At 29.6% G+C, this 21,636-nt stretch overlaps 3 long non-coding RNA genes across 3 annotated transcripts; 1 reads left to right on the top strand and 2 right to left on the bottom strand.

The window, feature by feature from the left end:
- Nucleotides 1–10,608: 10,608 nt before the first annotated feature.
- On the bottom strand, nt 10,609–15,354 carry LOC124429182. Its single transcript, XR_006943387.1, has 3 exons — nt 13,754–15,354; nt 11,697–13,672; nt 10,609–11,601 (listed from the first exon to the last, which is right to left on the bottom strand). It is a non-coding gene; the product is annotated as an uncharacterized LOC124429182 (long non-coding RNA).
- Nucleotides 15,355–15,625: 271 nt separating this feature from the next.
- On the top strand, nt 15,626–17,541 carry LOC124429169. Its single transcript, XR_006943385.1, has 2 exons — nt 15,626–16,439; nt 17,254–17,541. It is a non-coding gene; the product is annotated as an uncharacterized LOC124429169 (long non-coding RNA).
- A 966-nt stretch (nt 17,542–18,507) lies between these two features.
- On the bottom strand, nt 18,508–21,199 carry LOC124429168. The gene is made up of 2 exons (XR_006943384.1): nt 20,042–21,199; nt 18,508–19,190 (listed from the first exon to the last, which is right to left on the bottom strand). It is a non-coding gene; the product is annotated as an uncharacterized LOC124429168 (long non-coding RNA).
- Between the last annotated feature and the right edge of the window lie 437 nt (nt 21,200–21,636).

Here is a 21,636-nt window from a genome sequence, read left to right on the forward strand (position 1 = left end):
CTAGTAGATAGGGACTCAGCTCGATAGATTGAAGCGTTAGTGGACATGTCGATATCCTCTACTTCGTTATTTGATGTGTTCCGTATGGAGCAGGTGTCTCCTAATTTTGAGATTTTTAATTTTATTGGTGGCATATTTGAGCCAATAGCCATACGATGTATGCTTACTGTCTCACCGCGCCGAAATAATACAAGAGGTTGTTAATGTACATTATAAGAACTGTAAACAATTCACGAGTGATAGGAAATACGTCTATCCCGTATCAAGTTAGCGACCAGACTGTATTAAGTAAGTTTGATATATTAAGCGGTACTATATAAATGGGAGTGTGTAATACATGATTTTGGTATATATATAGGTTTAGAATATAAGTTTAATTTCTTGTTTTCCTTTCTGAGGAAAACGATTTCTATATAACTTCTTCTCTCATTTTTTTAAATAATCCGTATTATAAACATGGATTGGTTTTACCCATCTTATCCGTTTTTCAATAGAAACTTTTTATATAAAGAAATCGCTGTTATAATTGTAGAAGATAATCACTATAATAATTGTAGAAGATGGTAAATTAAGAATCGGCAATTTCTTTTTGGAAAAGAAAATCGTCGATTTGCCGTTCTGCGATAAAAAAATCGTATTTTTCTTAAAAATTTTTTTTTCTTTAATGCATTTGATTTTATTTATTTTATAAATATGCATTTTCCTATTGTAAATAGAAGATAAATTAAAAATTTTGTAATTTACCATGGTGTGATATCTTTGGAAACAATCTCCCATGTGCATTCTGGGTTTACTTGGGCAAATAATCATAATAATCATTTGTTTGACGTCTGCCATCCATTTGTTTCCTTTTAGAGCACACAACACAGTCCCTCTTTGTATCTTTTCTCATTATGTGAAGTTTTCCGTTTAGTCTGATTTCAGAAATTGATGTAGAAACTTCTATCGTGACGAAAATCTCCTACGAGTTGATCGATTATAATTTTTCTATACTGTAACTGCGTCAATGCTTTCTCATTTTTATTGTGCTGTACAGTTTAATAGAGAATGCATTTGAATTAATTATTGATATCTCCATTCCCCAGACAAACAATTTCCGCCACCACTTAAGAGATTTCTTCAAAAAGCAATAACTAGAGGCATATTGATCAGCTTGATCAACTTCACCCATCGACTTTGTGTACCCGACAACTACATTTGGCTGTTCAATTACTTCGTTTGTATCACCTCGTATAAATCTTTTAGTAGTTATCATTTCAGCATTATGTCAGTTGCTCAATAACGATACTATCCTCTTATCCCTCCAAGCTAAGAGCATTGTATTTCCTTGTTTGTATGCGACAGTCCTTTTTTCATATAATTTTGGTTTCTTCAGAGTTGTTGGAACACCTTTTCTGTTTGTTTTTATGGTATCGATCAAGTGGCACTTCATTTTTCTTAATTAACGTAACATCTTAAACATAATCACATGTTAAAAACATTTGGCTTCGCAGCGGAGTCTTCGCAGTTACGGAACAAATACCAGATGTCTCTGTAGTGGAGCCAACGGAGCGCTAAGGGTTAAGTGTGAGTAAAGAAGAAATAAATGTCTGTAAAACGTAACAGGAATAATAAAAAGACTACAGAGAAGCATTCATTATTCTCGAGTCATCTATATAATAGATTTTCCAGTCATCTATATAATTGATATACTTTACTTCGTAAATGAGTTCAGATCATTGGAACATTTCACGAACAGCGTCGATTTCCATTTTTTCCTTTGATCTTTTATAATTATAAGAACAATTGTTATAATGAGAGTGAAATTACTGAAGATGTTCTACAATAACTATAATAAAATATCGATAATTTTCAATCATAGTTGAGATGTCGTGCAAGGAATTGAATCCTAATTTTCTCCGTGTTCCGTGTCTCGAAACAGAAACTTCTATCGTTGATCCCTCTACTTCTCGATTATTCGTTTTCATCGGCTATTTTTTTCTTCGATCTATGAAATAATAGTTTACAATCAGTGACTAAGCATTTACTAAGTTATTTATGATTAGATCATAGATGATCTGAAAAAAGATTTGGTTGATGTAAATCTATTATGCTTGCGTTTAGTTCATGTATTGTTAAATGGAGATATCTTGAAAGATTAAAAAACATTTGTAGAGAGATTATGTGTAAAAAATAAGTTCAATTACTAGTGGCACAGTTTTAAAATGCTGAAGGCAAACAATTTAATTTGAATACGATTTTATTTGTATCAAGGCGGAGTATTTATACAACTTGTAATGTTACATCTTAAATATCTAGGATATTACGATAACGTTTTATCCTACATTTGTTGCAATACTCATCAGTAGAATTGACCCTATCTTAGACGTTCTGAACTGTATTTCAGAACTATTAAATTATTATTGTTAGGCGATTACTTGAAATGTTGAATTTGCGATACTTAGCAAAAGTGTGACAAAGGAGGTTGTCACTAGCTGAATGTTGTCGTGAATATATGTCAAAATTGTGTGTACAACTGAATCCTGTTGTAAGACTGAGTCAAAACTGTGAATGTATATGACAGATTGTTATCGTACATATAAGCAAAGATTTGGTCTGCTTCATATGTGTAAAAGGAACTTTCGTTTCTCAAGAAATTTTTTTTCGATGCCATTATTACTTTTTTTATATATGTTTCGAAACTCAAATACACAAATGAAGATTAAATGCGTAAAATCTGTTAGTATAACCATTTACTAGATCAAGTTTTCTTACTGAATTTTCAGGACGATCAATTAGTTCATACATTATTAACTGAGTGATAATAAGGAGTTGGATGCTTTATGTTTATATATTTTTTTAAAAACATACAGTTATCGTAAACAAGTAAATTTTGATTTCTTCGTTTTCTTCATATTTTTATGAACATTAATAAGAATTTTAAAAAGCTTTCCTCGGCTTTTTTTATAAAACATTACTAAAATCTTAAATTCTTAACTAGAATGGGTTTTCTGTACTCAATATTTCAGGTGAGTAGAGATCAAACAGTTTAGGTAGTAGAGATCGAACGTTTGAATGTTCAAATGCATTTACTTAGAATTCTACAATTTCGTAAATTTTACAAATATTGATGAGAAATTTTCAAAGTATATTATTAAAACTTGTAACTCTTACAAAATATAAAAAAAATGAAAAAAAATTTCTGGGTGGATTTGGCTTCTTTATCCACAAAAAAGGCGAGAACGCGCATGTTGCAAACTTCGAAAGTTGGAAGAGAAGTGAGTGAGGATGAGGATTTTATTTGGTTGATAATAAAGAATGAGAATTATATTTAGTTGATAAGAGAGGACTTTAGCAAGGACAGAGATGTGTTTAGTGGTAAATGGTTCATGGGGAATTAATTTGATAGGTAGTTGCAATTCTTTTTAAATGGTTAATTAGGATGAATAGCGTGATTTTAGGAACAGAAGGGCAGTAAGTATTAAGTAGTAAGTCGTGCAATGTTGCATCCTAGCAGTTCTTAAGTAAATTTTAAACAATCGTAAAAACGTAGTTTGAGAGAAAAAATGATTTGTTGGAAAATATTGGAAGCAGAAAAAAGGCTGTTATATGGAGACGAAAGTTAATCATTAAAAGGCGGCGAAGTTAGACGGTTAATATATGTTTTATACATAAAATCGTGTGAAGAACGTCATCTTGTTATACGTAATTTTTTCTTCCTTGTTAATTAATGATAAAAATACATCGACGATGAGTTTGAGTGAGGAGACAAGGGGATAATTCGTTCGCCTTTAACAGTAAAGTATAAAGATGAAAGTCGTCTCTATCTTTGTTTCTATCAGTCCGTCTGTCTCTCTCTCTTTTTCTTTCTTTCTGTAAGGGTGCATTTAATTAGATTCAATTAATTCTGTTAAATTTTCTTTCTCTCAATAGGGCGATAATTTATTTTCGAACGGCACGATAATATTAGCCTTGTTAAGATAACCGTTGTGTATTTATAATAGGAATATATATTGAAACACGTGTTCACGTATGAACTGACAAGAGAAGAAAGAACGGAGAGACCATTTTTTATCACAATAACATTAAATAACGACCACGTTTTAGCTCTAAAATCTTATTCTCACTGAAGTAATTACAACATTTTCAGCAAATAGCAACTTATAGAAACCTTGTTACAGTACATAACAATGCGTTATGCATTGGAGTAGTAGATCTGCCTTGATAATTACTGTTTGATAAAATACTTTCAGCATAAATGGGTTTTTTGTTGTTGGATGTGATTAGATGTGCATGTTGTTGATGTTGTAACTTTGTTGCACCGAACAACATGTTGCAGTGAATTTTATGATCTTGTTTTCATTTAAGTTCGAAAAATAACTAGGTTAAGGTATGGGGCAATTCTAGTGAAGCTCCTTGGAATACCCCAGAGTAACGATAAATAAGATATAGTTCGCGTATCGCTCCCGAAACGGTGAATGCCCCCTTTCATGAAGAATGAGGTAGTACAAATAATTAAATCGCTCAAGAACGAATAAGTCCCAGTGTCAGATTTAATGTAGAAATATGTATGCGAAAGAGACTTCACTGCTATCCCGAGTCACTTCATAGAATTGTTTAACGAATACCTTCGATGGAGTATCTATGCTTCTCTCTATCTGGGCAAAGAATTTCTTAAGAATATTCTTGAAAGGATAGGACAAAGACGTGAAAGATACGAAATCATATTGTCCGATATGTTTCTCTCTGTTATTGAAAAAATATTCGAGAGACTGTTGAAATTACGTCTTGTCGACACTTTGTTTGCGCAGGAAAAAATCGTGGATAAATAGTTTGGCTTCGTCCTGGGATGCTCGATGGAAGATGCAATAGTAGGCATGCGACAAATTGTTTCTACCTTCCGAACGATTTATCGTGGAGTTTTTACACGGTTATCTACGAGGCAACAAGATGGTCCGACTTGTGCAGGAAGGGAGATCTTTAAAAGTTGAGAGCAGTAAGCTCTCATATCTTTATTGTTGCTGTCGAATCTCCGATTGATCTCCAACTTTACCAGCGACGGGAACTTTATAGTATTAGGCAAAATAGAAATTCCAAGATGGAAAAAAAAACAATAAATCGCGACCCCAAAAATTAAGAGACGAAGAGGAAATAGACGTGAGCGTAGTCAGCGATTCGTCATTGTAGGGACGTCGGTTACATCGAAATTGCTTATCTTGCCTTGCTAGCGGGAGTTTTGGATTTTTATGGGCCTGTTCTTATTGATTGTGATGGTAATGAGTGATAGCAACGGAGAGTAGATCAGTTGCGTTTGCCAGTTTTTGGCTAGGTAACATAGGAACCGATACCTTCTCGATGTTCTTTTTCACAACAAATAGTTTTATGCAGAAATTTGCTAGATGTATCGTTAGATCTTCATTGAGTTTGAGTCATCGTAACTATCAGCTTTATATGGTGCATCATATGTTGGTTTTCAGCATCGGTACTACCACAGTAATATCAAGTAAACACCGTTAATTATAATGTGTTGTCTGCTATCTTCTTTGTTCTCCATATGATCTGGCAACCAACTCAGGAAAAGAAGCCACTCTTCCAGAGATCATTCATCCACTCATCCAGCCACTCATCTACACGAAAGTGTGATTCTAAGACATTTACATGGATGATACTACATCTGAGGTTGCCACCATCGCTGATAGCTATATCATCTTCTTATGAAAAATAGATCAGCAACTATCTGTCCTTTCTAAATAATATTACTGCCAACTATTGCCGATTCTCATTGCCTATTACGTACTGGAAGTATTTCCACATGTTACAACAACGTAGATTTGAGTTACAGCCAATTGTCATTATATTGGCGGGTACTATGGTGTTCTTAAAAAAAAAGACAACCGCTCCCCTTGAAGTGAGTTATTGGATGCATTTCTTAGATTTTTCCAGAACATGATGGTGTGACTCATGTTGTGTGTGACGTGCACACATCTGTTGGAACTATCCAATATTTGCTTTTCAAGCTATGCCCGCTATCGTCTTAGTAACTATCATTAATAATCTGATTTTAATGAATTTGTAGCCTCGTAGCATATTAACTTGCTTCTTTAACTTTTTTATGTGTCATCTTGCATATCAAGGTACGACCAATCCTTGAAAGTTGATTCACTAAAGTCTGATTAAGCAATTTTTCCTATCATTCGCCGTTATTGAGCGCGAAATGCTGCAAGCTTTCTTTAATTCTCATAGCTAGATTAAGAAGCGCGTACAAAAAGGAAAGAGACTATCAGGTGCGCCTCCGTTTACTGCAGGAATACCGCTCTTCTTTGCAGTTATGTAACAAGAAGGTCCGTTAAGCAAAATTTGGAAGCTGGAGGGAATTTGCAGCGCACGATAATTCGAAGCACTGGAGCTATCGTATATAAGCATCAGTCCAACAAATTTCGAGTTGAAAAGGTTATCAGTATCCTCAGGCGGAACGGTATTAGCATGACGAGTATGAAAGAAACTGCCAGCATATCCCTTGACACGCACACGAATCGAAGGATGCCCCGGAGCAATGATTAATAAGAGGTAGCTCGCGTATCGCTTCCAAAACGGTGAATGCCTCCTTTCATGAAGAATGAGGTAGTACAAATAATTAAATCGCTCAAGAACGATTTTTAATTAAGTCTGATGCCGGACTTAATATAGAAATATGTATGCGAAAGAGACTTCACTGCTATCCCGAGTCACTTCGTAGAATTGTTTAACGAATACCTTCGATGGAGTATCTATGTTTCCCTCTATCTGGGCAAAGAGTTCCTTAAGAGTACTCCTGAAGGGAGAGGATAAAGACGCGAAAGATCCAAAATCATACTATCCGATATGTCTCCTTTATCCATTTTACATTATCTATAATAAATGTAAAAAGTATTCGTACAACAATGAATTTTAACAAAAACTTTGTAAAACTTTGTTTATTACAAAAAATTTTATATATATATATATTTTCAGAAATCTCTAAAACGAATGTTATTAAAAAATAATTATTTATTTATATTCGTTATGAAAATATAAACAAATTTTTTAAAATTAACAGAAAATGTATGCATAATAAGTATTCGTACATTTCTACGTTTACAACATACATAATACATAATACATAAATGTAATAAAAAAGCAATTTATTTGCAATTTTAGTATCTAGTGGAATTCCCTTTAGATTGTATAAGTCTTTATGGCATCGAATTTACTAAATTTCTGGTTTCAGTATTAGAAATTTTATTCCACCCTTCTAAGAATGCATTTTTTTAAATCTTTTTTTGAAGAAATGATCACGAATTTTTTCTTCGAAATAACCTAATAAGTGTTTTATAACGCTCAAATCTGAAGGCTATGGAGGGATTTTTAATTGATTTGGTACATTATACAGGATCCATTATCGTCGATCATTATTTTGTAAAAACTCATAATTGTCCTGTAATTCAATCTTATTCGCACTGACTTGGATGTTTTAAAATATCAATATACAATATATGATCCATGATACCATGATCTTCATAAAATGGAGAGATCCAACCGCATTTGCATTTATGCAGCACCAAACTGTGACCGAGCCTCCTCCATGCTTTACGGACGCCTGCAAATTGTTTTTCTCATATTCGCTATTTTTTTTCTCTATACAGTACATCGTCCATCTGAACTAAATAAGTTAAATTTACTTTCATTAGTAAATATAACACAATTCCAGTACTCCATAGGAACATTGACATATTCTTTCGCAAATTCTAATTATTTTTTTCTATTAACTTCATTTACAAAACTTTTTTCAAGGGCTACTCTATATATTTTCTATGGTATACTGTAGCCCGTAAAAAATTATACACTGTACTATTGCACACATTAATATTAAGATTATTTTTAAGTTTAACAATGATGTTTCCTGTATTTCTCTTCGGATTTTGTTCTATTTTTCGAATTATCCATCGACTAGTGTCCTCATTTATTTTACGTTTACATTTGTTTCATGGATTATTTTTTAAAGCTTTTCGGTCCCCATATCTGTCAATGATTCCTTGAATCGTGGACCATGGTTTATTTACAATTTTAGAAATTTTATTCAATGTTTTGGATTTATTATGTAAACTTATAATAATTTTTCTTTTTTCTTCAGTGATTTCCTTGCCTTTTCGTCCCATTTTATAGTTATCACTGTTGACTATATATGAATTTAGAACACTATCTGTATTGACAACATATCTAAATATACTGATTCTAAATATATTGATAAAAGATGTATTATCTTATCTTGTATAATGTTACCAATAAAGAACTATATGAATACTTATTACACGTATATTTTCTAATAATTTCTGAAAATTTGTTAATATTTTCATAACAAATATAAGTAAATAATTATTTTTTAATAACATTCGTTTTAGAGATTTCTAAGAATATGTGTATATATTTTTTGTTAACATTTTTTTGTAATAAACAAAGTTCTACTAAGTTTTTATTTAAATTGACTGTTGTACGAATGCTTTTTACACTCATTGTATGTACTAGAGTACAGATCCAATGTAAAACTTACCATTTCTAAGGAAAAATATACCAAGAGCAAAGTTTTTATAAATTCGACGATTCCTTCATTTCAACGATGCAGATAATAGTAGAAGAAACCTAGAAGTTATTGACAAAACTTATAAAATATAAACCATTATTGATATTTTATTGATACGTTTTCAAAATGCATAACGACAAGGCCGATACATCGTTGTAGATGAAAGCTTGATATTATAGAAAGATAAACTGTCATTCAAACAGTACATTCTTTTCAAAAGAGAAAAATTTGGTATATAAACATTTGTTTTCAAAAAAAAAAAAAAAAAAAAAAAAAAAAGAAAAACTTTTCGTGAAATAAAAGAAGACATTATATCAAGATTATTAGAAAGGTATTATACATCAATAAAAAATTCTCGTTATGGAAGAAGCAAGTCAAAAAAAAAGTTGCCGTTTAGAATGAAATCTAGATGTTTCCCTTTAAAAATACCTCCAACAAAAAAAATGCCACCCAACAAAACGATGTGCACTGTGTAAGAAGTCAAATGTTCGTAAGGAAAGTAGTTATTTTTTTAAAAATTGTAATGTATCATATTATGGTGTATTACACCATGTTTCGAATTGTATTATTCACTTGAAAAATAAAATTATTTGTTTAAAAAACATAACATATTCTTCTTTTAACATTGCTAATTTCCATCGTATATACGAATGCAATAATTTACAAAGTAAATTTTATCCAATACTATTGACGAGATTGTATTGAAAACAATCCGTGAGATATCTCGTTTAAAGCATCTGATAAACAATATCGCATCGCAAGATATCTCATTCAGAGCATGACATGAACGACATTGAGTCGCGAGATTCCTCGTCCATAGATGTGAGCGGTTATAGGAAAAGTATTCGAGAGGTTGTCGAAGTTACGTCTCGCCGATTCTTCGCTCGAGAAAAATCTTGGATAGACAGTTTGGCTTCGTCCCGGAACGCTCAACGGAAGGCGCTATAGTAAATATGTGACGAATCGTTTCCCTTTCTCTGAAGAAATACACCATCGCATTATTATTTGATATCTTAGATGCCTTCGACAACGTATGATGATTTCTAGTTCTTAAGGCACTTAGGGAAAGAGACTGTCCGAAGAACTTGTTCGAAGTAATGAGGAGTTAATTCGAAGGTCAGAGGGTTAAGATCTCTCTAGGAGAGTAGGAGGTATTAAAGCAACCCTCGAGAGGATGCTCCACGGATCAGTCCTCAATCCTTCCTGTCGGAACCTGATGTTCAACCAGCTCTTGAGGATAATCGATGACTTAGAAGAAGTCGCGTACGTAAATGTAATAGACAGGGATTCGTGAAAGGAGCTCGAGAATACAGGAAACGTGGTAGATAGCATCACCGGCTGGTGCTCATCAGCTAAACTGATTATATTCGAGCGTAAAATAGAAGTTATCGTGACTAAAAAGTGACTGGATCAAAAGGAAATCTATCGGTAGAAAGGGAGAGGATCACGCCCTGTTATGAAATGGAAGACGGCGAAAAAACCGATCTCGTCAGTAGGGCACCTACCATTAATATATGGAACAATAGCATAAGATTCAACAACTCGATTAAATATCTCGGGGTGCACTTTGATAAAGGTATGGTAGTAAAACGCGCTACCATTATCTAAGCGACAAGGTATGGTTGCTTTTCACGAGGCTAGGTAGATTAGTGGCTAGAGAATGAGGACTTCGATATGGCGCTCTCTAATTTATCATTGAGTGTTCATATCGACGATTACATATGCTGCAATAGAATGATCCGACTTATGTAAGGAGTAGATGGATTAGTTGAGTATGCCAATATTTGGTAAGGTAGCATAGAAACCAACACTCTCCGGGTATCCTTTACAATAAATATCCTTTAATAGTAAAAGAAGTGTGATTATACTTCTGAAATACGTTATAATAAAATATCAGTTTATATCTTCCGAAATGGATCATAATACTGAATCGAACAAAACTAAACAGAAAATAATTTTGAGGCTGAAAAAAAGAGGAGCCAACCTTACTGAAATTTCAAAAGTGGTAATTAGAAACTACTGAAGAAGACTCCTCAAAATTATGGAGGAAAAAAGCGCAAAAGTCCTCTTCGTGGTGTGAATAATTGTGATGTTCGAATTGCATCAAATTACACTATGACATTACGTGAGATACCACAGGAGTGGCAATTAATATACAACATATTAGACAACAATATGATCATATTCAACGTAAGAAACTTAAAAAAAAATGTCATTAACAAAGAAACATCAAGTATCGATTAGAATTTGCTTATTGAGTGGAGGAAACGATGGAGAAAAGTGTTGTTATGAATGAGAAAAGATTCACACTTGCCTAAATGATTGGCCATGTTATTTCCACGATCTCAGAATATTTATTTTTCAAATGAAACACCAAATTAGAAGAAGGAAATCATGCTTAAGGAAGGAATTGGATACAAGGTTAAAACAAATATCCAATTAATTGATACTAAATTGAAGAATGACCGATATATGAAGTTAATTGATGAGGAAATCGTGAACGCAGAAAAAATTTTTGGAGATGAATTCACATTTCAATAAAATAATGCATCGGTGCGTACTGTCAAAGTTGTAAAAAACTACTTTAAATGCAATAAGATTTGTTTTGTTTTGGCCAGCGATCTCTTTAGACTTGAATATTATCGAAAATGTATGGGAACTAATAGTTCGTAACATCTACAAAAATTGTAGACAGTTCAATACAGTTGTAGAGTTGATGATAGCTAATTAAAGAAGCTTGAGATGCGATTCACGTAAAGATATAAAAACATTATATAAATCATTACCTAAGAGGTATATATAAAAATACTATTGAATCAAAGTTTTTTTCCAATTTTTCACGTAAGCAAATATAATACTTGAAAAACGGCATAAATTGTGACAGTTCTTCTAGAGAGCTTACATAACAATCGGTTACCGAAACTATTCAGTTTGAAGATGTTGTGATTGACCTGGATCTTCATGTGTTGGCCAGCTTAGACATGACGTAGAATATCATCATTGAAAAGAACGTGTTGCAACATAATCTGCGAATTATAATGAACGCGACAGGAATAAAGCTACAGTTTATCGCAAGACTATTCGAAGAATTCAACAAAATGGATCCACTCCAATGTCTCACCATAGACAGCATTGATGAGGCAATATAAGAACCTTTCCAGAAACTACTAAGACGGATCAGTTACATGATAATGACAGATAACAATATAAGGCGCACTGCAAAGGTAAAATGAAAATTGTTCCGTTACGCCTTGAGCACAGTTTGACAGAGATATTTATCTAAAGCGCACTTCTGGGAGTGAAATCTCACTCTATAGATATCACCTTCTCTGCAAATAGGTTCAATACTGAGAGATTATACTTTTCGTAGGTCTACGAATATATATGAACTATGAAGATCTACAATAGATTGCTTGGATCAATTAGTATTGTATCTAATCACAATCAAAACAGAGATGAAATGGTATTATAAATATGGTATATAATTTCTCCTTAGAATTATGATGGTGAACGTTTTTATGATTTACAAACTAACAACAAGAAAAAATATAAAAATAAGATAATTCCTACAAAAAAAAAAAAAAGATTCCTACAAACATAACAGAACCTTCTTTTACATTTAAGCAGCACCAATATTGGAGTTAGAGAAAATGCTTCTAGAGTAAGCATTAGATCTGCATATGTATTATAGAAACAATTTTGTGGACTAATCAAAAGCAAAAAATGATATAAAAAAAGTAATAACTTTTTGTCCAAATTGCCCCAATTAACTGCAGTTGTGTATAACATATTTTAAAATTGTCTATACAAAATAATTTTCTAAATACAAACATTTGTATTAGTGTTTCATTTTTATAATAATTTATCTATTATATCATTTTAAATATCTTTCCGAATACCATCCACCAAAATCCTTCGTAATTAGTCAATATAATCGCATATTGTATGCAGCATATTTGAATTTATAACTTTTCCACGAGTATCGTACCTGTACCCAAATTCCGATAAATCGATAGCTAAGTAATCACATTACACTGCCACTCATACGAACTTAAAATTTTCTCATTGGAAATGCGTTAAAACATTACCGTATATCATCATCTTTAAGAAGTAGTATTCAAACTTATAACTTTTATTATGATAATAGATATATTTGTAGTATTTTAATTAAATAACTTAATATCAAAGAGAAATTTAAATATAAAAACTTATTACTTATTCCATCCTTTATATATCTTATAGTTATCATATAACCAACTTTTTATGTATCAACCTTTATCTAGGTCAGAGATAAACGCTTTTTGTCCAAGGAGAAATAATTCTCCTCTCCTGAAATATTTTTTATTGTTATATTTTAGATTACCCTCATTTAAGTATATTTACTCCTTCAGCATTTTTAAATATTATAATTCAAATGAGCGATACATATAAAAATTCTTCATTTATAAACTAAGCGTAGTAATGCTATAAGATTAGTAACAGCTGTAAAAATCCTGGAAAGTTGTAATACAATGAAAAAGAAAATCCATTGAAGAAAATCAAATGAATAAAGTAGATATAAGAAACAATAAAATTTATGAGTCAAATTTGGATATCTTTGATTTAAACTCTTAAGGTATGATTATAAATAATAATAAGAAAAAAGATTGCAATTTTGTTCTCAAAACTATAAACAGAATACGCAATGACAACATCTCACCTATTTATTTAATGTTCGGCGACTCATCAAGCTAATGACGCTAATAATGATCACGTGGTGACAACGATCATGATAACAATGAGAAAAGTCATATGAAGGAAAATATATACCGACTGGACTCAGTAAATACCATAAATAGCTTAGTTGCTGCCACAAAAATCAAAAGATGTAGAATATGTTTTGTTGATTATTCTGAGAACTGGATTGTTACAGCTGATGTTGAAAATTAGTTATTAAGATCTCACAATGAAAAAATAGAGTTTACGCTACAGTTGCATCCGTTCCAATTGCCTCTGATTATTCTGTGGACTGTGATGCCAGCGAATTAATATCACATACACAATAGTTTATGATATGAGTTTCTTCTTTCTTTTGTTGTTGCTACCAAAATATTATAACTGTGAAAAAGATAGACATTGTTATCAGGATAGAGAAACATATGGATTATAAAGAATTTTATTCCAGATACAGATTCTTACCTTTTTAGAAACGATCGCAATTTTCAAAATTGCAATAAACATTACTATCTTTGAACATTGGTCAGCTTAAGAAAACTTAAAGAAATCGTTGTAATTAGTGGAATAGATAGTGATATAATATGTATTAAAATAATTGAAACTGTTGGTTTAATTCATATCTAGCGATTTTTTTGACTTACTAACGAAAAATAATGATCTCATGCTATGATTTTTCACCTTGTTCAATTTTCTACATCGAAAGAGATGTGTTAAACAGTTTACCTAGGCTTAAGAAAAAAAGTGTCTCTCAACCCAATTCAATACCAATTTCATAATTTTAATATTTATAAAAATAATTCATTTGTTAAAAATAATTTTTTGCGTTTGCAGAAACTGACAAACACTATAGTGGATGCTGATATCATAGATGATTATAATGTATGATTCATATTCATCCACCCAAATTCATTAAAAACTTGTAGTACTTTGCTGCCATTTGACTCTTCTGCAGTACTACAGGAATTAATTAATTAAATTAAGAACAAGAATCTGGTATAATCCAATAATAATATATATTATAATTTATTAAGAGAGACGAAATGTAAAAGAAAAGAAAATATTACATAATACACATAGATATGGCAGATGAGTAAATATTGGTTCATAGAATTAAGCACTACCTCTATTATTAGAATATAGAACATAAAATATAAAATAAAATAATAAAATATATATAATATATAATATAGAATAATAGAATGTAGAATAATAGAATAATAAAGTAGGATCTTTCTATTCCTCAACTCCGACTAGCAAAAACTGTTGTCTAGAGAGATAGCTAAGTTAGAAACGATATAACAGTTATTTCAAAATTTACTTTTGCAAACAGGTCAAGTTAAACGTAAAGAATGAAAAAAGAAAGATAATAAAAAATAGATCTTAGGAAAACATCAACAGTCGCAATAATCTCTTTGAACAAATGTCTAATTCGATTTATAAAAAAAACCAAAAGTAAATACAAATACATTATATCCTACTTTTGTATTATATATCCTAATTGTTAGTTAGTTATCAGAACGATATTTGAATTTTGAGAATTTCTCCACATAAATTCAGATAAATCAGTGATAAATTCTGATTAACTTGATCATCTAATTGAAAACGATTTATTTTCTCTTTGAACAAGAACGACGATGAGATTAAATATAATTAGATTTTTTTTATTTATCCTTGCATTATCATTAGATCATCTTGTATCACTTTTTAAAGATATATTTGTCGAAGGAGACAAATAGAAAAAAAATCAAGTACGAAGAAACTGTGTTATCACTGAGAAAAAAAAACAGTTCTTTCGTCTTTACTTAGTAATTCCTTATTGAATAAGGACATAAGCGTCTCTCTCCTTCTTTCTTTCTCATTCTCTCTTTCACTTCCTATCTTTTTTGTAGAATAACAGATATAAAAAAGAAATGAAATAAGACAAAAATATAACGTATGCTGTCTCATAATTACCGTCTCGTCAGTTGCTTCATTTCTATTGGTTGATGAGACTGCAGTCATTGGCTGATTATCACATCGAACTGAATTCGACTACTCATGCGCTCACTATCAGCTCCAGAGGCATAAACAGTTTAAATCTCCAATTTCTTTTTTCTAAACATGCACTTTTAGAAATTCCCTGAATCTTGGCATCAGCCAGACGTCACCTCTTGATGCAATAGACCTTTTGTTTATATATGGATCAATCAAAATCCTAGTGATAAAATTATTATCCAATAGGATGCAAGTTTCATAGATGATCAGCTAAATGCATCTGAAGAGAGGGAAAATTAAAAAGAATCAATCAGAAGAAAAGTCAAGTCGGTCATTATTCGTCTTTCTGTAAAGTCGGTAACTAAGTAGGTACTAAGTAGGTACTAAGTAAGTAATAAGTCTGTATATTGTATTTTATGATGCTGGCATTTAAGTAATAAGTTCGTATTCTGAAATCTATAAAGTCAATAACCAAGTAATAATTCGGTATTGTGCATTTTGTAAAATCAATAATTAACTAATAATACGTATTCGGTATTTCATAAGATCAATAACAAACTTGTAATTTGATCAAGAACCTAATAAAATTTATAAGACTTTATCCAAAAATCAGTGATTATTCAATTAGTAAAGCGGCCTTTTCTCAAAATACTTTTTTCAAAGCCAATGGATATATCTAAAAAAGCGCTAAATGAATCGTTTTCAAATTTACACAAAATCCTACTTTTTTTTAAATCGATCTCAATTTTTTAATAATTATGTAGAAATGATGATTTTTCTTATAAATTTTCCATGTTCGAGTTTCAATTCGTCATCATTTTGTAAAAAATAATCGATTTTAAAAGTCTAACGTGACCAACGACTCGTTTTCGGTGTTACCTTGAACTGTTTCATTTGTTGATTCCAAATTCATCGTTTAGCTGAAGAATGTCCATCTCCAAATATCTTCAAACAAAAATTCATTGTTTGGTGGCAGACATATTTTTATTATTTTTTTATATTTTTGGATAATCTTTTAGAAAGCTCTCAATAAATAAAAAAAAATACGTCTCATTTCTACCAATCGTTTCTGAGAAAAAAATTTCGAATTTCGAAAATTTCTCAAGCTTCTAAATGAATCGTGATTCCTTCAAGACGTGTCCATTTAAGAGTAAAATTGTCAGGAATTGGTGTTGTGAGTATTTCTTATTTGTGGACACTATATAAAAGTAATTATTTGAGAGCACGGTTCAACTATATGAGAACTGATTGAGTTGTAGCATACTTTCAAATGGAAACAGAGGAATAGCTCTTGGAGAGTTCCCTTGGAAATACAAATAAGCTTGGTATTTTGATCTTGGCTATACACATCCATCATTAATATCATCATTAATAACATCATTAATAAATCCATCAGATTTTCCAAATTCATTATGTCAGAATTAAAATTTAGATATTGCATTACATTTAGATTTTGAATTAGGTGTATATTTTTCGATCCTTAAGGAAGCCATTCACTTGAAAATTTCCAGCGACAGTTCTCGAAAATATTCTCCAGTTTTGTATCCATTTGAGAGCAACCTTTAAATTAATTAATATTTAATATTTTAAATTAATATTTTTTTCGTTTCATAATTCAGCTTTAAGGAATGGAATCAACCTTTAAAAAAAAAATCAAAATTTTTTTTTCATAAAATATATCAAAAACAATGGAAGATATCTGAAAATAGCTTGAACAAAAATTGCATCGTTTCGTTGTGCCTACTACAGTTCGTAAACAGAATTTTTGAAATATTCATGATTTTTGAGTTATCTATTTATAATATAACATTTTTATTAGAAGTGAGTGGTAAGATAAATCATTCTAAGTTAATGATTGTTACATCAGTTCTCGTTTTTACCTTGGACCTGATATTCAAAATATCGCTCTTAAATAGTTATAAAAAAAGCTAATCGTACTATTAATGTACATTATCAACCAATCATTTAAACTTGCACATTTTCTTCAGCACTGGAAAACAGGGTTAATCATTCCTATACATAAATCGAGGAAAAAGTCGACAACCAGGAAAATATAAACCAGTAAGTCTAATCATGAATAAAATAATGGAAAAAATTATTTTATTTTAGAAAGACTCAATAGGCATGAAACATTGCAGATCATCGATTTGATTTCAGAGAGAAACACAACACAGTCCAACAAACGAGAAAAGTTAACACATATTAGCACAACAGATATTAGTGTAAATTTTAACAAAGGAAATAAAACTGTACTAATATTATTTGATATCAAAAAAGCCTTTTATAAGACCTGAAAATTTTATTTACATAATTTATAATATTTATTAAATAATACGTTTTAATAACTGGATGCTTTTAACAATTAATAATTTTCTTATTATATAACATGAAGTTATTGTCATTTCTTTAATTTATCAATCTAGCACGTCCCATAAGTTCTCAATCGAGTTAAGATCTGATAACAGAGGTGGTGGATATAATACTTTTGGATAATATACTTTGGAAATATTCTTACACAATATATATATCTATTGAACATAGGATTGAAAAAAATAATATTTTTTATATAAATAGTAAATTTGCGAAATAAATTTTTTATTTTATTTTTTGTATACTTTAACAGTACTATCACCAAAACTTTCATTAAAAATAATAAAATGTACAAAAACATAATAGAAACTCACAATTAATTCAAAATATTTACATGAACAACAGCTAAAGAATACAACAAAAAAGAGATAAAATTCAGGCTTTGCCCTCTGTGTGGTTGTCCAAATTGAATGAATGAATTCTTTACTTTTGCGAAGTCAAATTTGATGTCTAATGAAAATAGTTAGCAAAAAGAAATAGTGATTTTTCTGGAGCTTTAAGCAACTTCTTAAATGTTTGTTTTCTTTTCTTAGTTATATCTACGTTAAGTAAGTTTTGCGATCTAGATTGTGTTAAGCTGTTCTAGAAAAATATATTCCGATTCATTTTCATTAAGATCTTTGTTGTCTTGTTGAGTAATTTCCATGATATAATTGGGAAAATTAATTATAGATATTATATCTTCTTCATTTATAGTTTGTAGCAAAATGTAAGAATAAATTATATGATTTGACTACAAATATATTCTCATATTACACGAAGAAATTCTTCAGTAGAAGAAAAATGTAGATATACATGCGTCTGGAACCTAAATAAATTATATACTTTTTAAATATATTTATGTATAAATGAATTAAACTTAACCAAAATAGTCACGTATACAAAGCCTTTATTTGAAATAAATCCATTAAACGAGAAGATAAGATATCCCAAATCCTTGTACAATCTATAGAAGATATGTTTAATTATCTCGTATCAAGACAAAATATTGCATCTACAAGTTGTCCTTTATGTCCACAAAAATGTCTCATTATTTTTTTTATATTTAAATCAATTAAAATCACTGCAAAATCTTTTAATGCAACAGTTATGAAATTATATTCAATTCATTGTGATTTGTAATATCACATCCATTCTATTGATTCAGGTAGTGTTATAGTAGTCATTTTAACTCTGAATGTATCTTAATTTTATATAATATTTAATTTAAACAAAAATTTGAAATACAAAAAATATTTCTATTTTCTATTAAGATTTACTTACCATTCTTAGATTTGAAACATTAAAGTTTTATTAAGAAATCCCTTCTAGCAATAACTTCTATTTAAAACATCTATCACTATGTCCCTTATCGAATTTTTATGCATTTCACGTTTATTGCTATAATAACAAAATTTTCACATTTGGTAAGGCACAAGTAGCATTACGATTATTTTTAAACCTTTCTGATAATTTATGATCATCCATCTTTAATAAATCATAAGACAACGTAGTAACTGTGCCTAGACCAGAATGAGAAGCTACTATATAGCTCTATTCCTTTTCTATAGATTTTCTGCAAAATTTTTGTTTAAATTTATAAAGAAAGCATTTAATTTTCTATGACTAACGTTTTTCTTAGTCGCTTTTCTATTAAAAGAAACTCTTTCTAGATTCTTATTAAATTATTAAAATAATAATAGTAAAAAATATTTTAAGCAAACAATCAATTTTTAATGAAATCTCTACAGTTAATATATTATTGCTATTGTTACTATAAAAACATATTATTGTTGACAGCTCGAAATAGCCTTGTCATATTTTTATTTGATAAATAGTTTAAACTTAAATAACACCAAACTGAACTTTGTTTAACTTGGCTTTCAATCTTTCTCTGATTCCAAAATACAATATATATGCTTAAACTTTCTGTAGCCATAATAGAATGGTCGTCGTTACAAGATATAATCTATATTATAGCAACCTAATTTTGGATCAATTAAAAGATTGTTTTTATTTAAGATTATTCTATTAAATTATATATAATTTAAGATTATGCAATATAATTTTTTCCTCATATAGACCTATAGCTATAATATCTATCATAGTTATTTGCTCTAAAGCTATGATAGTTCTATTCTATTCCTTGAATATATAAATCATCTTTATTATTTTCAAATTTCACAGTTGTAAATATCCCGTATTAGCTATTGAATACAACTTTGTCCATATAAATATGAATATATGTCAACGTCATTATTTGAAATATTTCATTAGAAAAGCTTAATTTTAAAATTAATTCTTCTGTTTTTACATCCTAAACTTTGAAGTTATTATTCTTATCAACTGAGAGTAAATGTAATTTAAAAGGTAATATAATGTTTATAGAATATTCATATCCTTTATAGGTATGTTTTAATTCTTTACCTTTTCTCCATGCATATACAATATTTTCTGCAGCTGCATAAATACGACAGGTATCCGCAGATAAACAAGATATATTGTTAGGATGAATTCAAAACACATTGAGAAAGGTAAAGTGTGCTCATCCATTATTAAAAGATTTGTTTCCACAGTAAGTAACCAAAAGACTTTCTTTTCTTTCAATATATCTAATTACTATGGATATGTGATTACTGACGTAAACAAGTATACAATTTTACACAAATATTTTCCTTTGTACCATTTTTCTAACTTTAATGTTTACAACGAATGAGATATATTAGGATACACAACTACGCATAATAAAATGATGCCTTATAGGCGCAACCATTTTTGTAAGTAGTAGATACTAGCTCCACTAACGGATCTTTTATGAAATTTATCTAAAAGATGACGTCACAAGATGCCCGCTAAATTATAAATTCATAATAGAGAACTACATGTCCGTTTATTTTACGAAAAAGTTTAATGTAATTATATTAAATATTACATTGTCGATGTACTATCGTTGAAGATATCCATTTATTATAGAATATCTCTGAGATTGATTGGATACAAGAAGTATCCTTTCGATAAAAATATTTAACGAAAAGTTCGCCATTTTTATCGATTTCGTATATATATAAGTTTAAACGAAGATTTTAAACGTTAAGAACTTTTTTTACATTATTTTTTATTAAATTCTTTAATTCTACGCCTTTCATCAAAATCTCTTTCATTCTTTCTTTCATTCTCTCTTTCTCTCTTTCTCTCTTTCTTTCTTTCACTTGCAATTTTTCTTTTACGAAATACATTTGTCAGATCGGTTTAAATAGCATTTGAACACAATGTCGGTTTAATAGTGAAAGCTACTTAAATAACGAAAGAATGTTATTTTGAATTAGAAAATTTTTTAAAAATCGAACTAATGCATTCTTTATATTCCGATAAATCTTTAAGAAAATAATGATATTTAAATATACGTATTATATATTGCAACTTGTAACTCTCTGGGAATTTATTCATTTCGTTAAAAAATATACCTTCGTAATGTTCACGATTAAGCCGACAAAATTATGATAATATACGATATCTACATAATAATGCGTTATTTTCATTCGTTCAATAACAAGAAATATATAGCGAGACTCGATAAATTGTCAAATATTATTTCAGATAAGAACTTAACGAATATTGAATTACTTTTAATATCATTTCCTTTTTAAACAAGATTTATTACATACATAACATATTTCTTAATATCGATGAATTTTTCTTTAATAATATTAAGATAAATAAATATAATAAATAAATATAATAAATAAATATATATAAATAATAATTTGCAACATTTTTCATATCAAAGTAAAAGAGTCTAGTAAATAATTATTTCTAAACGATAAAGAAAAAATTACGTATGTGTCTATATTAATACAAAAAATATATATATATAAATAATGATTTTATAAATAATGATTTTTTTTAACATATTCACAATGCTTAAACAAATAAAAAAGAAAAGGTTTCTAATAAATAATTATTTATAAACAATAATGAAAATAATGATATATATATATATATATATATATATATATGTATAT

This window comes from Vespa crabro, chromosome 14 (assembly GCF_910589235.1).
Source record: "Vespa crabro chromosome 14, iyVesCrab1.2, whole genome shotgun sequence".
NCBI lineage: Eukaryota > Metazoa > Arthropoda > Insecta > Hymenoptera > Vespidae > Vespa > Vespa crabro.